This window comes from Mirounga angustirostris, unplaced genomic scaffold (genome assembly GCF_029215605.1).
Source record: "Mirounga angustirostris isolate CCGP_5_RB_7025 unplaced genomic scaffold, mMirAng1.0.hap1 SCAF_1, whole genome shotgun sequence".
Taxonomy (NCBI): Eukaryota; Metazoa; Chordata; class Mammalia; order Carnivora; family Phocidae; genus Mirounga; species Mirounga angustirostris.
In genome coordinates, this window is record NW_026991709.1 from 163,645,377 (window position 1) to 163,660,427 (window position 15,051).

The window sequence follows — 15,051 nt, forward strand, 5'->3', positions numbered from 1 at the left end:
CAGCTGCTTATCACACCTAGTGATTTCACAACTGAGAAAAGAACCAGTTTACCAACGGTGCCGCCTGGTATAGTTCTTCCTGCCAGCAAGAGTTTGGGATAAAGTACTTCTGATCTTACTCTTTCAAGGTGGACCCAAAGACAGATGCAGGGCCTCCGCTTTATAAGCCTAGCGTCTTTTCTCCCCTTTGTTAAAGCTGTTTTTTTAGGGTCTGATCAGGGGAGAAAAAGCAGGAAGCTCTCTTTTCCTTTTAATGGCTTTTATCACATCTTTAAACATTTTAGTTATCAGTGATAGGTGAATAAAGGCCTTGAGAAGCCCTGCTTCCTGGAGGTATGTTATTACCCCACAAAAGCTGACCTTTCTCCGCAGTGGAGAACGGTGCACAAGTGCTGTCTGCAAGGAGACAGGTTGAAGCTGCCCTTCCTTTGTGCCCCAAAGTACAGCTCCCTCAGAATGTGCAGACCTGTGGGGTGTTGTACACTGATCATCTGCATCTGCAGGGAAGTCACCTCCAATAGCTGGGCCTCAGGGAGACCAAATACTTTAGAGAAATACAGATGCAGCACTAAGAGAAAAGGGTGACATAAATTAGGCTTACACAAGGAAGAGAATGCCATAGGTCTCTACTTCCCATTACATTTTCCAGTCCTAAAAGTGACTGTGTTTTTTTTATTAGGTAGACATGATGGTAGGTACTGGGTGGAGTAGCAAGAAAAAAATAAGGCTTTTTTCCTTCCCTCAAGGGTTTAAAATTCCTAAGTAAGGCAAGATATAGTAATGATAACTAAATACTATGTGATTTAAGTATCAGAATATATAATGTTGCCCCCAAAAAGGTAAAAAACACAGAATTACCATACAACCTAGCAATTTTACTCCTAGGTATATACCCAAGAGAAGTGAAATGTTCACATAACTTGTACACAAATGTTCATAACAGCATTGTTCATAATAGCCCCCAAAATGGAAACAACCTGAATGCCCATCAACTGACAAATGGCTCAACAAAATGTGGTCTATCCATATACAGGAATAGTACCTGACCTTAAAAAGGAATGAAGTACTGATACATGGTACAACATGGATGGCCCTTGAAAACATTATGCTAAGTAGAAGAAGCCAGTCACAAAAGACCAGCTGCTGCAGGATTCCATTCATATGACTTGTCCAGAAAAGGCAAATCTATAGACACAGAAAGTAGATTAGTCACTGCCTAGGGAGCTTAGAGGAAATGAGGACTGACAGCTAAGGAGTACAGGGTTTCTTTCTGGGGCCATGAAAATATTCTAAACAGACCATGGTGATGGCTGTGTCACTCTGAACATATTAAAAAAAAAAAACACTTTATACTGTATATTTTGAATGGGTGAATCACAGGATATGTGAATTACATCTCAATAAAGCTTCTATTAAAAAAGACAGTAGTACACACAATGTGTATAGGCTCAAAGGAGGGATAAAGAGTTTCTGGCTTAGATGGTTTGAAAAGAGGTATTTACGTTTTGAGGAGAAATCCTTAACTGAAAGCGGGGTGGATGGATAGGAACACAGTACAAGCCAAAAGGACAGAGATGCTCTGGACTTTAAGTAAACCAGTTTGGTTAAGGTGGGAGCCTTCAGTGGGGGAACCGGGGACATGAGGCTGAAAATATAGTTGTGGGATGCCTGGGTGGCACAGTCAGTTAAGCATCTGACGCTTGGTTTTGGCTCAGGTCCTGATGTCAGGGTTGTGAGACTGAGCCCCGTGCTGGGTTCTGCGCTCAGCACAGAGTTTGCTTAAGATTCTCTCTCCCTCTCCCTCTCCCCCTCCCTGCTGCTCTCTCTAAAATAAATAAATAAATCTTAAAAAAAAAGAAAATATAGTTGGTGTCAGCATGGGTGAAATCAGAGGGGTGGATACCAGCCCCTGGTGAGGGCAGAATCCATTCAGCTCTGTGAGTGTTGCTGGCTTCTAGGTCAACAAGGAGCAGCACGCTGACAACTTCTGTCAGCCTCTCCTATAGCTGTCAGGAGAAACGGATGCCACTGGGGTAAGGAACTGCTGGGAGGCTGTTTCCATTTCTCTTCAAAATGAGTCTTGCCGAAGTCAGAATCTGCTTCAGATACCCTACTCTGAGGAAAGGGATGGTGAAGAGCTGGATGTGGGACATCAAAGGGCAGAAGAGGATCACTAGGTGTCTGGGAGCCACTTGCCAGAAACTGATTTCTCTGGTCCAGGCTATTTTAGTATCGCCATCATTATTGTTTGGCACATGCAAGTCTTACTGGGTTAAGAGAAGGAATGAATTCTGTGAGAAATTTTAGGACTTTACTACTTGAATGATGTTCCACTTAAAAATCAATGACTTATTTCCTGAAAAGGCTCCAAAAGTCAACAAGGCATTTTAAGTATCTTCAGTTTCCAGGTCTAGGAAATGCTAGTTCCTCTTGCCTGAAAGAACGTTTATGCACACCTCACTTTGTATAATGTGTGGCTCCATATGGTAATTTTTTTCATTAAACCATGACATTAGAATTTATACATAAATCATTATACATGAGAGAAAGCTGACTTTTCATAAATCACTCCTTTCAGTAAGCCAGACTATTGTTCTATATGTTGGGCTATTGATCATTTCAAAACAAACATCTGCAAAAATACAGCTTCCTGGAATTATGGTCTGAGTCTTATGTATGTTTGTATTCCCTACAGTAGCGCTGTCCAATAGAACTTTCTTGCAATGATAGAAATGTTCTGTATCTGCACTGTCCAAGAAAGAAGCATTGAACACTTGCCTTGTAGATGGTGTAATTTAGGAACTGGAGTTTTTATTATTTTGTTTAATTTTCATTAACTTAAATTTAAAGAGCCACATGTGGCCTGTGGCTGCCATATTGGACAGTGCAGCCCTATAGGATCCAGAATAATACATTTGTTCCTCATAAGTGTTCAATAACTGTTCAACTGAAAGAAAATTTGTGCATAAACAAATACTGAACTTCTTCTACATGCAGGCACTCTGCTAGATGTTGGGTATGAGTGAAACACTGCCCCTGAATGAGTTAAAACTCATGCAAGGGACAGCAAACTTGACCCTGATTAACTCAAGTCGAACCCGAACTTTTTGGCTCACATGCCTGGAAAGACCAGGATAATGGTACCTTCAGGGCAGCTTGGCTGATTAGAGGATAACACCATGACCATCCTTGTCCTCGCCCTTTCCCTCCTCAGTTAGATTCAGCTCTCTTCCATGTGTGGTCTCCATGCTCAAATTGGCTCTCCACTCATAATCGCTAGAGAGCTGCCCCAGCCCAGAGCTCACACTGGCAAAGCTCCAAGCCCTGACCCCAGCTCCTAAGCCAAAGGCTCAGTAGATCTCATTGGTCATGACTGGGTCAGATGCCCAGTTCTGCACCAATCATCACGGCCAGGGAAATATGATGTACTGACTGACCTGGGCCACAATTACACACTCCAACCCTGAGCCAAGGGTGGAGCCAACTCCACCAGAAAAGCACATGGGATGAAAGTAACGTCCTAGATGGTCTCTCAGAATAAAACCAACGTGATCATTAGGGAAAAGTAAATTTTGCTAAGCAGCAAACAACAGACATCCATTGTAGTCTCTGAAGAGCTCCGTGTTTCCCTATGGAAATCTTAAAGAAAAATGCTGTTTGGTCAGATTTGCAGGCCAGATAGTAAAGAAAATACTATCTTAAAAGGAAAAGCTCAATTTGCAAGATCCAGGTTGGAATGACAGTAATGTTTACTTACACGGAATTTCCTTTGATGTTTACTTTTCCATACCCTAAAACTCTTGTGGGGAAAGTTACATCTATGAGATCTAGAAACCTTTAGGAGGGAGCAGTCAGCTGACCAGGGCCTGCTGTCTGTAGCCTTCCCTGCCTGACTCAGTCGGGGAGTCCAGATGTCTCCTTCTGTGCCCTCCTGTCACTGAGCATACTGAGGGTATGCTAGACCTTAGAAGTCCTGACATGTGTGGATGCAGGCAGAGCAGACGCAATGCAGCCCACCCAGGGAAGGGACATACAACTGCCAGTTCACACAATGCAATGTGAATTGTCTGTTTTCATAAGGGCTACTCCAAGAGAGATTATTTGTGGGCAGGATGACTCACGAGAGACACAAATGAATTCGCCCCACAGAGAAGACAAAGAGCTTGGAACATCACTGAAATGAGAAAAATTAGCCAAAACAGCTGCAGCACTTTAGGGCCTTTTAAATAGCCTCCTTCTGTCTACTTCTCCACCCCTTTCTAGCTGTTCCCTCTCTCTCATTAAATACTGATGAGGCTTTGCTTTTGTTGGCTCCAAGGACCAGCCGAAGCTGGGAAATTGTCTTTTTTAGCAAGCATATCTTTTTATCCCTGAGTTTTCTTGTATTATCTTTTGTGAAGATGATTCTGGATTACTATGAAACTTCTTGGCTTGTTTTTAGGTGGAAAAAAAGTTAATAAAGTTTGTGGACAGGACTTTCTGCATTTCAAGGACATCCAGTGCTCAGGCCCCATGGCAAGAAGGTCCATGACTCCCTCTGCTCTCCCCGGGAATCCACAGACCTCTCAGCCCCCTCAACATCGAAGTGACCACCCCTCCTTCTACTGTACAGTGAATGTTCTCATCGGATTGTGGCTCTCTAAGCATGGTGGAAATCGCTGCAGATACTCCATGCTTGGTAAGAAAGGAGGGGCTGTTTGCAATATCCTCTCTGGGTTTCCCAGATTGCTCAGTTGGGCAGTCAGTGGGCCTATCCCCTACCGGACTGGAACTGGGCCTGCGGGAACCCAGGAGACTATGCACTTCCAGCATGCAAGAACTGGGCCTCCCTTGGTTTGCCAACTGGCACAGAGTAGGTGCTTATTGAATGCTGGTGAACTGTGGAATATTATTGGTAACTTGGAGATTGACTGTGCATAAAAAATACTAAACAGAATGGGTCTAAACACTAATATCTGTAATACTTGCTGTTCTAATAAAGTGTTCAGCTCTTTGACTTTACCCGGTAAACCTCAGTCCCCCAATCTTAACAAATTCTCTACCCTAAGGTGACTCAACTTTAAAATGCTCTTTATTATGGGTATCAAGCCTGTGTAAACTAGTTAACTGGTTATGTAAATGTAAACTAGTTAACTGATTCTCCAGTCCTCAAGGGCTAACTCCAAAGGACTCTAGTAGATCAAATTAGCGTAAGTTAATTTGCTTTTCAGAATGCCCCTAGTCTTTTCCCTACCATAGTCTGCTTGATGTCTAGTGGGCATTTTTTTTTTTATGAGTTTCACCTTCCCATTCATTTTTATATGAAATTTATTGAGCTATAATTCACATAACATAAAATTCGCCCATTTAAAGTGTGCCATTCAGTGACTTTAGTATATTTACAGAGTTGTGCAACCATCATCACGATAGAATTCCAAGACATTTCATCATCTCCAAAAGAAACCTAGTACCTATTAGCAATTATTCCTTTATTTTCCCTCAACTTTCCCCCCTCCCCTTAACCCACCACCACCACCAGCTCCTGGCAACTATCAATCTACTTTATGTCTCTACAGATTTGCCTATTCTGGATATTTTATATAAATTGAATATCATTTTTTTTTTAAAAGACCCTTTATTGCATTTTCTATGTACAGCTCTCACACCAGGTGCTGGAATCACAGACTTAACTAAAATCCAGTGCCTGCCTTCCAGTTACTCACGGTTCAACAATTGCTGAGTGCCGAACTCTACAGTGTTTCCTCTTGGGCATTAACAGCCACATGCATATTAGCTGGCAGAGGCCCTTTGTACCAGTGGGATACTCAGGCCAAAAGGCCCATCACTTCCCTTTGGGTTCAACTCTACTGGGTAGATGGTACCCAGTGCTCCATCTCACGTGCTGATTGGGCCTACAAATGTCTATCCTTACTCCTATTTGATCAAGCACCTGTACCTGACCTGCCCTTTTCAAAAGATTTGGTCTTTAGCAGACTCAGACGTTTGGGGTTATTTTTAAATGCACCCAGCTTGCCTTTTTCTTTCCACTGAAATCAAGGAGTAGAGAACAAACTGATGGTTAGCAGAGGGGTGGTGGGTGGAAGATGAGTTAAATAGGTGATGGGGATTAAGGAGTGCGCTTGTGGTGATGAGCACCAGGTGATGTATGGAAGTGTTGAATCACTATGTTTTACACCTGAAATTCGTATTACACTGTATGTTAACCATACTGGAATTAAAATACACACACACACAGACACACACACACACACTCTCCCCCCCACCCCCACCAAAGGAATATTTTTCTCAAGTTTCCAGTAAGGTATCTGGGAATTTCCTGTGTGATAATGACCGTAGTTAGCATATCCGAGGGGGGGCGATATACTGAGGTCTCTCTGCACATCTTGAAAATAAGGTTAGCCCTGCAGAAATAATATGCCCTGGAGGACATTAGCCATGTGTGGAAGTTAGTCATCTGAAGAGACTGTAGAAAAGCAGTTGAAGAGATTGGGAATTTCCATCTTCAATCAAAGTGACAAAGGAGTGATATCTGGAGATCTATTTTAATTAAGAAAGCTACAACCTACATAACTCTAGAAGATAGTTCATAGATGGTAACAGGGTCCATGTGGATTTTGAAAAAGTCTCAGAATTCGTGCAAGAATTTGTTAATGTCTCTGCTGCTGTCCAGAAATTAGCGAGGTGATCTCACTGGAAAGCAGATCCCTGCTGTACTTGGGGTATCACAGCTCCATTGATCATGAAATCTTGTGATCACCGTCTCGCCAGGTACATATGGGGAGTGGCAGACAGAACAAATTAAACAGCCTCACTTACATATCAAACTCTTATGAGTTTAGCTGTTGGGAATTAAACCCTGAGAGTCTTCATGCTCTGGCAAAACCCAGTTTCTGACTTGAAAAGGTAGGACCCATAGACCATGATGATTTATCAAAGCACAAATCTGGAGAACAGAAGTTTGGGAGGCATGGCCAAACATACAAAGGTCTGCCATTTATAAGAGGAATACAACTAGCTATAGGCAGGCCCAAAAAAGCAGTAGTTAAGAACACAGGCTCTGGAGCCAAACTACTTGGCTCCGACACTTACTAGCTACGTGAACTTAGACAACTTAGCTGTATGCATCTCAATTTCCTCCTCTGTAAAATAAAGTGGTTGTGAAGATTAAATGAGATAATCCAAATAAATGCTTAGTATGATATCTGGAACACAGTAAGTTCTCAGAAGTTAGCCATCATATCATCACTGTCCAAAGAAGACAGACCACCCTGTGAGAGGGGGAGCCCCCCAGAGTTCAAGTGGAGGCAGAGATTTGTCAACTGAGGGCCAAATACAAACTTAATTCAAGCCCAGGACTTCCAATTAGATCCTCTGCCCCTCAACCTCCTACATACAATTCAAAACAAAAACGCTATCTCAGTAGCTGATGTGTTGTTCATGTAAAACTTCCTTTTTTGGGGGCGGCATTCAACCCATGTATACCTTATGTGCAAAGCAGCTGTTAGTCAAAAACGATAAGGGGGCAAGGTGGTCCTTGTCCTCAAAAAGCTGAACATCTAACTGAAAAGAGAGGATCAGAGAACCACACAGTGATGCAGACATATATGTTGGATTTAGGCCAACCATACATTTGGTGCTTAACTTTTTATTAAAGAGCCATAACCAAGAGAAGGCTCAGGGAAATCACTCTATTCTATGGAACATGACAAGCTAGTTAGTATACTAAACTAAAATCAATCACATTCTCTCTCCCTCCATCTCTCAATCTCCTTCATCTCTCTCTCTCCCCCCTTTCTATTCCCTTCAAGGTATAGCAAAGTAGCTTGATGGCTCTGGGACCTTCCAGTCTCAAATGCTCAGGCTCATGTGCTGGCCGGCCCATGGCAACAGCTGGTGAAGGTGGACAAGCTGCTTCCATGTTGCAAGTTCACACAGGACTCCCTGGCAGGACACTGAAGGCTAGTTTTTATTTTTAACTACTGCTTGAATGCCCTTCCGCCTCTCAACTGTAAGTTCAGGGAAGAGAAGAAAAGTGGGCTTTCTTCATCATATGGCATGGGTAGGCTCTCACATATTTATTGATTGAGGCAGGTTCATCCCATGGCTATTACAAGTAACATCTGTAAGAAAAACCACTGATCCTTATTCTCTTAAAGCATCCCCCTCTCCCCACCCTGATGGGTTCTTTTTGTGACATTCCAACCATAGTTCCGGGCTTCTTTTAGGTTCCACAGGATCTGGTTGCTGCATTTTAAGAACATCACTCACCTATAAAACTTCAGGTAGGGGAGAGAGGCCCCTGGGTCTGCCTTGCATTTTGTGGACAAACACTCAGGACCAGGGAACACCAGGAGGCTCCATTCATGTTGGAACAGTCACCAGTTTACTGATTGCTCTGTTGCCTCAAGAAATTCATAGCACCTTCGGGCAAAGGAACAACAGTGTGGTGTTTATTGAAATCTACATCTGGTAGCAATTTGTTCAACAGCAACCAGCTTTCCCCCCTCCTTTGCTTCAGTCAAATAATCCACAGGGGCCCATAATACCCCACAACTGTTCATTTGTGCGAAGCCTGTATTGTGTCATTTATGTTCCTAATTACAGATCTGGGTTTATCAACAAGTTTCAGCATGGTAAGTAATTTTTTAGACTGCAGAGGAGACTAAAGGCCCATATCTTGAGGCAGTGACACTGTTACTGACCATCAGCATCTGGACTGAAAGATGAAGTGGCACACTGGCCCCTGTCCACAGCTCCCCTGTCCCCACTTGGTTGGCAGAGGCAACCAGAGCATGACCCTTCCCCACCCTAGGAGGTGTGGCCTTACCATGCTGTGTGGGAGCTTGGGAGAAGGAATAGCTGAGTGTGAACCTAGAATTAGACATTTGTGTACTAGAGAGAAAGGGAGAACCCCTATGCTTCGATCTGGGAGAAAATTCTTTCTCCCTTTGAAGGCTGGTTGTGAGGGAGACTGAGCAGCTAGTTTGTTAAGGGCTCAATGAATAAAGAGTGCTTAGGGGTACCGGTGGTTAGGTGAGAAGATGAGGTAAATTCAGAAAGCAGAGTAAGTCAAGCTTGGGGGGCAAATCTGGGGACTAGCCCCTCCTTTGGAGGGGACAATGCTGCTCTCACCCTAACTAACCACATGGTTCTGAGGGAGGCTGCCAATCCCCACACCCTGCCTGTGGCCCAAGCTGGCCAGTCACGGCAGCCCATCCCTGTCTACTGCAAGTGGTCCAGAGAAGGCATATATATGACTCAGGCCAGGTCAGTCACAGTCTGTGTCCCAGGGTTTCCCTTCTGGAGCCACCGGAGAAGATACTCCTAAAGGAAGAATGAGATTTTGGAACTGCCTGAGGCTTTGTTTTTTGCTAAATGGGAAAGAAAGAACCTGTTTGCAGAGAGAGAAAACAGTGCCAACAAAGGGGGGCAATAAAGAGAAAGATGGTTGTGACATTAAACCCCTCTATGTAGAGTCCCTGGAGCCAAGATTCCATGGCTTAGCTATACATTCTTCATATATGTTAAAGCCAATTTGAGCTTTTGGTTTCTGCCATCATAACCTGGGTCTAGATGGCTACCAAAGGCATTTCTCTGAAAATGATTGCTATGATGACCAACTGAGTAAATGCAAGTAAACACTCTGGAAAACACAAGTGCCACACAAGTGTCAGATATTGATCACATACAATCACATGTTATTAGAGGCAGATGGGCACAAGAAAACATGGCTGACTGGACACCAGGAGAGGGGTTTCTTAAAAAACTTCTCATCTGGGGGACTTTTGAAGACACACGGAGGTACATGGAATGGTACAATGCCCTCTTGCAGTACCCCTCCGTAGCCCTAACACCCACTGGCCCACGCGCACTCCAGGAGAGCAGTGGTTTTGACCCACTCTTCCTGGAGCACAGCTGGTTCACTTCGTGCCTTGGTTCTAGGCCTGAGCAGCCCCTTGTCTGACTGGAAGTGAAAGTCTGGTTTCTGGCAATGGGATAGAATCTTATATCAAAAAACCAAAAGTCAGGGGGGCGCCTGGGTGGCTCAGTTGGTTAAGCGACTGCCTTCGGCTCAGGTCATGATCCCGGAGTCCTGGGATCGAGTCCCACATCGGGCTCCTGGCTCAGCGGGGAGCCTGCTTCTCCCTCTGACCCTCTCCCCTCTCATGCTGTTTCTCTCTCTCTCTCTCAAATAAATAAATAAATAAAATCTTTAAAAAAAAAACAAAACAAAACCAAAAGTCAGGAATTCATGAGTTCAGCTTTATGAGGCTGTATTCGGCCCAGACACCATAAGCTGACATATGCCTCATTCTTTCAAAGGCTCATTTATGATTTCTTAGCATTGTCTTTGGATGTGTATTTTGTTATGACAGGTATCAACAAGAGAAAACCATATTAGTGTTGTAAGTAAATCAGCTACAAAATTTTTTTTTTGAACACTGACACTACCTTTCCTTTTGTGGACCAAATTAAGGAGTTTCCTCCTTTTTTTTTTTTTTAAAGATTTATTTATTTATTTATTTATTTATTTATTTATTTATTTATTTATTTATTTATTTCAGAGAGAGAGAAAACACTAGCAGGAGGGAGAGAGAGAGAAAGAATCTCAAGCAGACTCCGCGCTGAGTGCAGAGCCTAATGCAGGGCTCAATCTCACAACCCTGAGATCATGACCTGAGCTGAAACCAAGAGTCAGATGCTCAACTGACTAAGCCACCCAGGTGCCCCAAGTTTCTTCCTCTTTATAACTCATTTACAAAAAGAGATTACAGTTCGACAGAGAAATAGTCCCCGGGCATACCTAATTTAGGGAACACACAAGAAAGATGATTCAAAGACTATTTTATCAATATCATGGAATGTTAGGTTGGAAGGGATATAGAAATCTCTAATCCAACTGAATCAGACTTTCTAGTAGAGGTATGCTTTAAACATCGATATTTTTGAAATGACAATTCGAATAGGCAGCCAGGGTTGAGAACCACCCCTCTAACCCAGTCAATACCTTTATTTAGTATATGAGGACACTAAGTTGCAGAGATATGGGACTCTAAGACAAATAGTTCGTTGGGATTAGAACACAGTTCTCTGGGCTTCACTGTATTTTTCAAGTGAATAACTAGGCCATCCTATAGTGTTTTAACAGGGGCTACATTAAGTGGAACATACAAGAATTTTTAGAGTTAAAATAGAGAAATAAACCATCAGGCAAGAGGAATCCAAATAAGTAATAAACCTAAGCTGTTTAACCTCACTGATGATTAGGAAACTACAAATTTTTAAAAAAGCATAATGTCATATTGTTATACATCTAACAGATTGGCAAAAAATTTTAAATATGACAGTACCAGGATTTTGGCAAGGATATGTGGCCACAGAAACTCCCATATACTACTAGTAATGACTTAAATTGGTACAATTTAATTGGTACTGAAAGACAGTTTGCCATGATCTAAAAATGTTGAAGATTCACATTTTCCACGACCCAACAATTCTGACCTTAGTTATATAACCTAGAAAGTGCATTTTCAATAGGGGTAATATTATTCCCACAAAAGAACAAAATTTGATTTTTGATAAGTGAAAAAATCTTGACTATCACAATGGCTTGTAGCCTTCCAAAGCTCAACTCTACCCAACAAAATCCTACTCTTTAGGATTAATTAATTTAATTTGAATTTATAATTTTTAGTTTAAAATTAATTAAGTTTTCTCCTTAGGAGAGGTAATAAAAGAAAAAAGGCTGAGAGACACTGACCTAGAGAAATGTTGCATATGTAGTCCAGGAGATATATATATATATAAAAGAATGCTCTGACCTACACTCTATTATAGTCCAAATTGGAAGGACTACAGGTATCCATCTACAGTAGAATGGGCAAACTACAGCATATGTAAACTATAGAATACTATACAGCAATGAAAAGGAACAAACTTCAGCTGCACACAACAACATGGGTAACCTTCACAATGGTGAGCAAAAGAAGCAAGACACAGAAGATCATATGGGGCTTACTTCCTTATATAAAAGTTCAAAGTCAGGCAAAGTAAATTATATCATTCATACACCCAACTGAAGCTGTCAAGTAAAGCCAGGAAATAACTATCACAAGAGTAGGAAGGGCATTTACCTCGAGGGTTGTGATCCAGGAAGCCAAACATGAGAGGGGTGAAAGGGAACGTTTTATTTTTTGACTGGATGTGAATATGATAATCATTCTTTTGTATCCATAATGTTTAATGCTTTCTTCTGGCTTATGTGATAGCTCATTTGAAAATATTAAGATATAGGGGCGCCTGGGTGGCTCAATCAGTTAAGCGTCTGCCCTCGGCTCAGGTCATGATCCCAGGGTCCTGGGATGGAGCCCTGACTCAGGCTCCCTGCTCAGCGGGGAGCCTGCTTCTTCCTCTCCCTCTGCTGCTCCCTCTGCTTGTGCTCTCTATCAAATAAATAAATAAAATTTTTAAAAAGAAAATATTAAGATATAAAAGAAAAAAGCAGGGGAGAAATCTCGATCTTTGCCAATTTCATTTTCCTAAAGCATTGTTTGGATCAAGTCATTCCTTTGCTCACACGTAATAATACAAACTGCCCCAAATGTACATGGTTCTTTCGGACTTTCATTTATAGAATCTCATGTGTACCCCAGCCTCGGTGGGAAGAAGACAGTTAGAAACCATTTCTCGGGCGCCTGGGTGGCTCAGTCGTTAAGCGTCTGCCTTCGGCTCAGGTCATGATCCTGGGGTCCCGGGATCGAGTCCCACATCGGGCTCCCTGCTCGGCAGGAAGCCTGCTTCTCCCTCTCCCACTCCCCCTGCTTGTGTTCCTACTCTCGCTATCTCTCTCTCTGTCAAATAAATAAAATCTTAAAAAAAAAAAAAAAAGAAACCATTTCTCAAAGGAGGTTGGTACTTTAGAAGGGCCAACAGGAATACCAGGCAGACCCCATGGAGAAGGAAACAGGACTTGACCAGAAGGACGAGCTTGACCAAGTCTTGAGTGGGGAGAGGACAGGGCAATGGAACAGAAGTACGCATGACAGAACTGCAGAGAACACATGGGGGCATGCGAGAGACAAAGCTATTCAGCTATCCTTTTGAAGAGTTAATTTCAGAATAGGTAAGAATATTCTTTTAAAGATCATGATTAACTGAGAAGTTGCAACTGTTTCATATTAGGAGGTTCTACAAAGATTTATTTGAAAGTTAATGTGTATTCTTATACCTGGACTAGAATCAAGTAGTTTTCTATAGGTTCTTCTACAACAAAACTATCTCTTGCTAATGTCTTTGACACTCAAGATCCAGTTAATACAAATTATTTTAAGGGTTAATGATTATTTAAAGTTTAATTCAAGACATTTATGTTCAAAGGCCTATGGTGTCTCAAGAAAAAAATTTATTTAAAAAAACTATGGCAGTTTTCCATTTGGTTCATTTGCATTTAGCCTTACAAGAATTGATGCTTATATTATACTTCTAAGATTTCAAAGCACACTATAACAGCAACTTGGTGGGGGTAGGTATTATCCCATTTAATCCATTATACCTTAAGTTTAGTAGCAAAATTAAAAATAAACCAATCCACAGCAGTTTACTGTACTGGTAATTAGAAACTCAATGATTTTGTCTTCCAACAATAAGATCTAAATATTTCTAATTTAGCACTGATTTTCTTTTTTTAACCAGATGGCTGAATAAAGACAAATGGGGGCAAGCTCTTAATTTCTCTCTACAAATTAGGAAAAAGTAAAAGAAGAAACAAGTTGTCTCTTATCTGCCCTTTTCCCATTGGTTAAGTCTGGAGATGGAATCATGAATGAGTAAAACCTCATTCCCATGGATTTTAAGATGCCAGTCTGTTCTTAAAGACAGTTCAAGAATAAGAAAGCACAGTGAGGCTGGCCGACCAGGCTCCAGGATGGAACAGTGAAAGAAACCACGCTATTCAAGAATGCAGTTGGAAGGAAACAGACAAAAAGCAAAACTGCTCTTTGAAACTGTTCAATCTGAAAGCAGAGGCACTCTCTGTAAAGCAGAACACATCCATATCTTCCTGTCTGTTCTCAGGCACACGAAGCATATTGTAAACCCCAAGATGTAGAATAACACTGAGCACAGTTAAGTTTAACAGTGTCCGGTCAACTTAGCATATATCAGCACACTTCTCTGAGCTGTAAAATGTAAGATCCACCTCATAAGACTGGTATCAGCATTAGTTGCTATGTGATCTCAGATGCTCCCATGCCGTGGCCCATTCTGGAATGCCTTCTCTCCTTTTCTCCTACACTTGGAGTGGCAACCTTCAAGGACCAGTTCAAATCCAACTCTTTCCTGGAGCCCTGTCTGCATCCTATGCTCCTGAAATCCTGCAGGACTTACTGTGCTGTGTGTCCAGCTCTCTGTGCACACTTACTGCCCTGCATCCTTGGTTACTCCTCTGTTCTACCACCCTAACTGTGCCATGTCAGCCTCCTGAAGACCTGGTGTGTACCTCTTTGAATCTCCACACCTCCATGAACTTGACAAGGGGTCAACATTTGTTAACTGACAGAAGCCACGATTAAACACGAACAATATTTAATTTAAAAACAATGTACACCTTAGAATATCTCACATCCCTTCCCTCCTTGTTCTCCCACAGCTAATGGCAAAGCAAGAAGGATCAAGACTAAGATTTCAGAACCAAGAGTCAATTTAATTTTACAGTATCAAAACATGGAAACCCCCCAAATTCAACATAGCAGCTGTTACGTTTGCAAATGAGAAGGGTCAGCTGTAAAAATACGGCCCCTGGAATAATGGTCACAGGGCAAACTGCGGGAACATCTCCCCGGGACCCTCTATTGCTGATACAGTCAGGAAGTCAGGGCCAGTGGTGCCCTGGCCAGTGGCCCTCCTCTTCCTAGCCCCTACTTTCTCTGCCTCAGACTACATCTTGAAAAACCGCTCCCACCCAACAAAATGCACTACTTTGTGTAACTGTTTTTATAATTCAAAGGCATATATAACGGTAAGAACTTCTGACTGGATCAGGCTAACTGGCAT

The 15,051-nt window shown here is 42.2% G+C and overlaps 1 protein-coding gene across 8 annotated transcripts in view; it reads right to left on the reverse strand.

The window, feature by feature from the left end:
• The window catches only part of ATG7 (autophagy related 7), a 231,371-nt gene that overhangs the window by 88,461 nt on the left and 127,859 nt on the right, over positions 1-15,051 (reverse strand). For 2 of the 8 annotated variants that reach the window (XR_008505105.2, XR_010411758.1), the window contains exon 18: positions 8,269-8,421. The exons of the other annotated variants lie outside the window; for them this stretch is intronic. The gene's annotated coding sequence lies outside the window, so the exon portion shown is untranslated. The remainder of the gene's footprint in view (positions 1-8,268; positions 8,422-15,051) is intronic. 8 annotated transcript variants of the gene reach the window in all.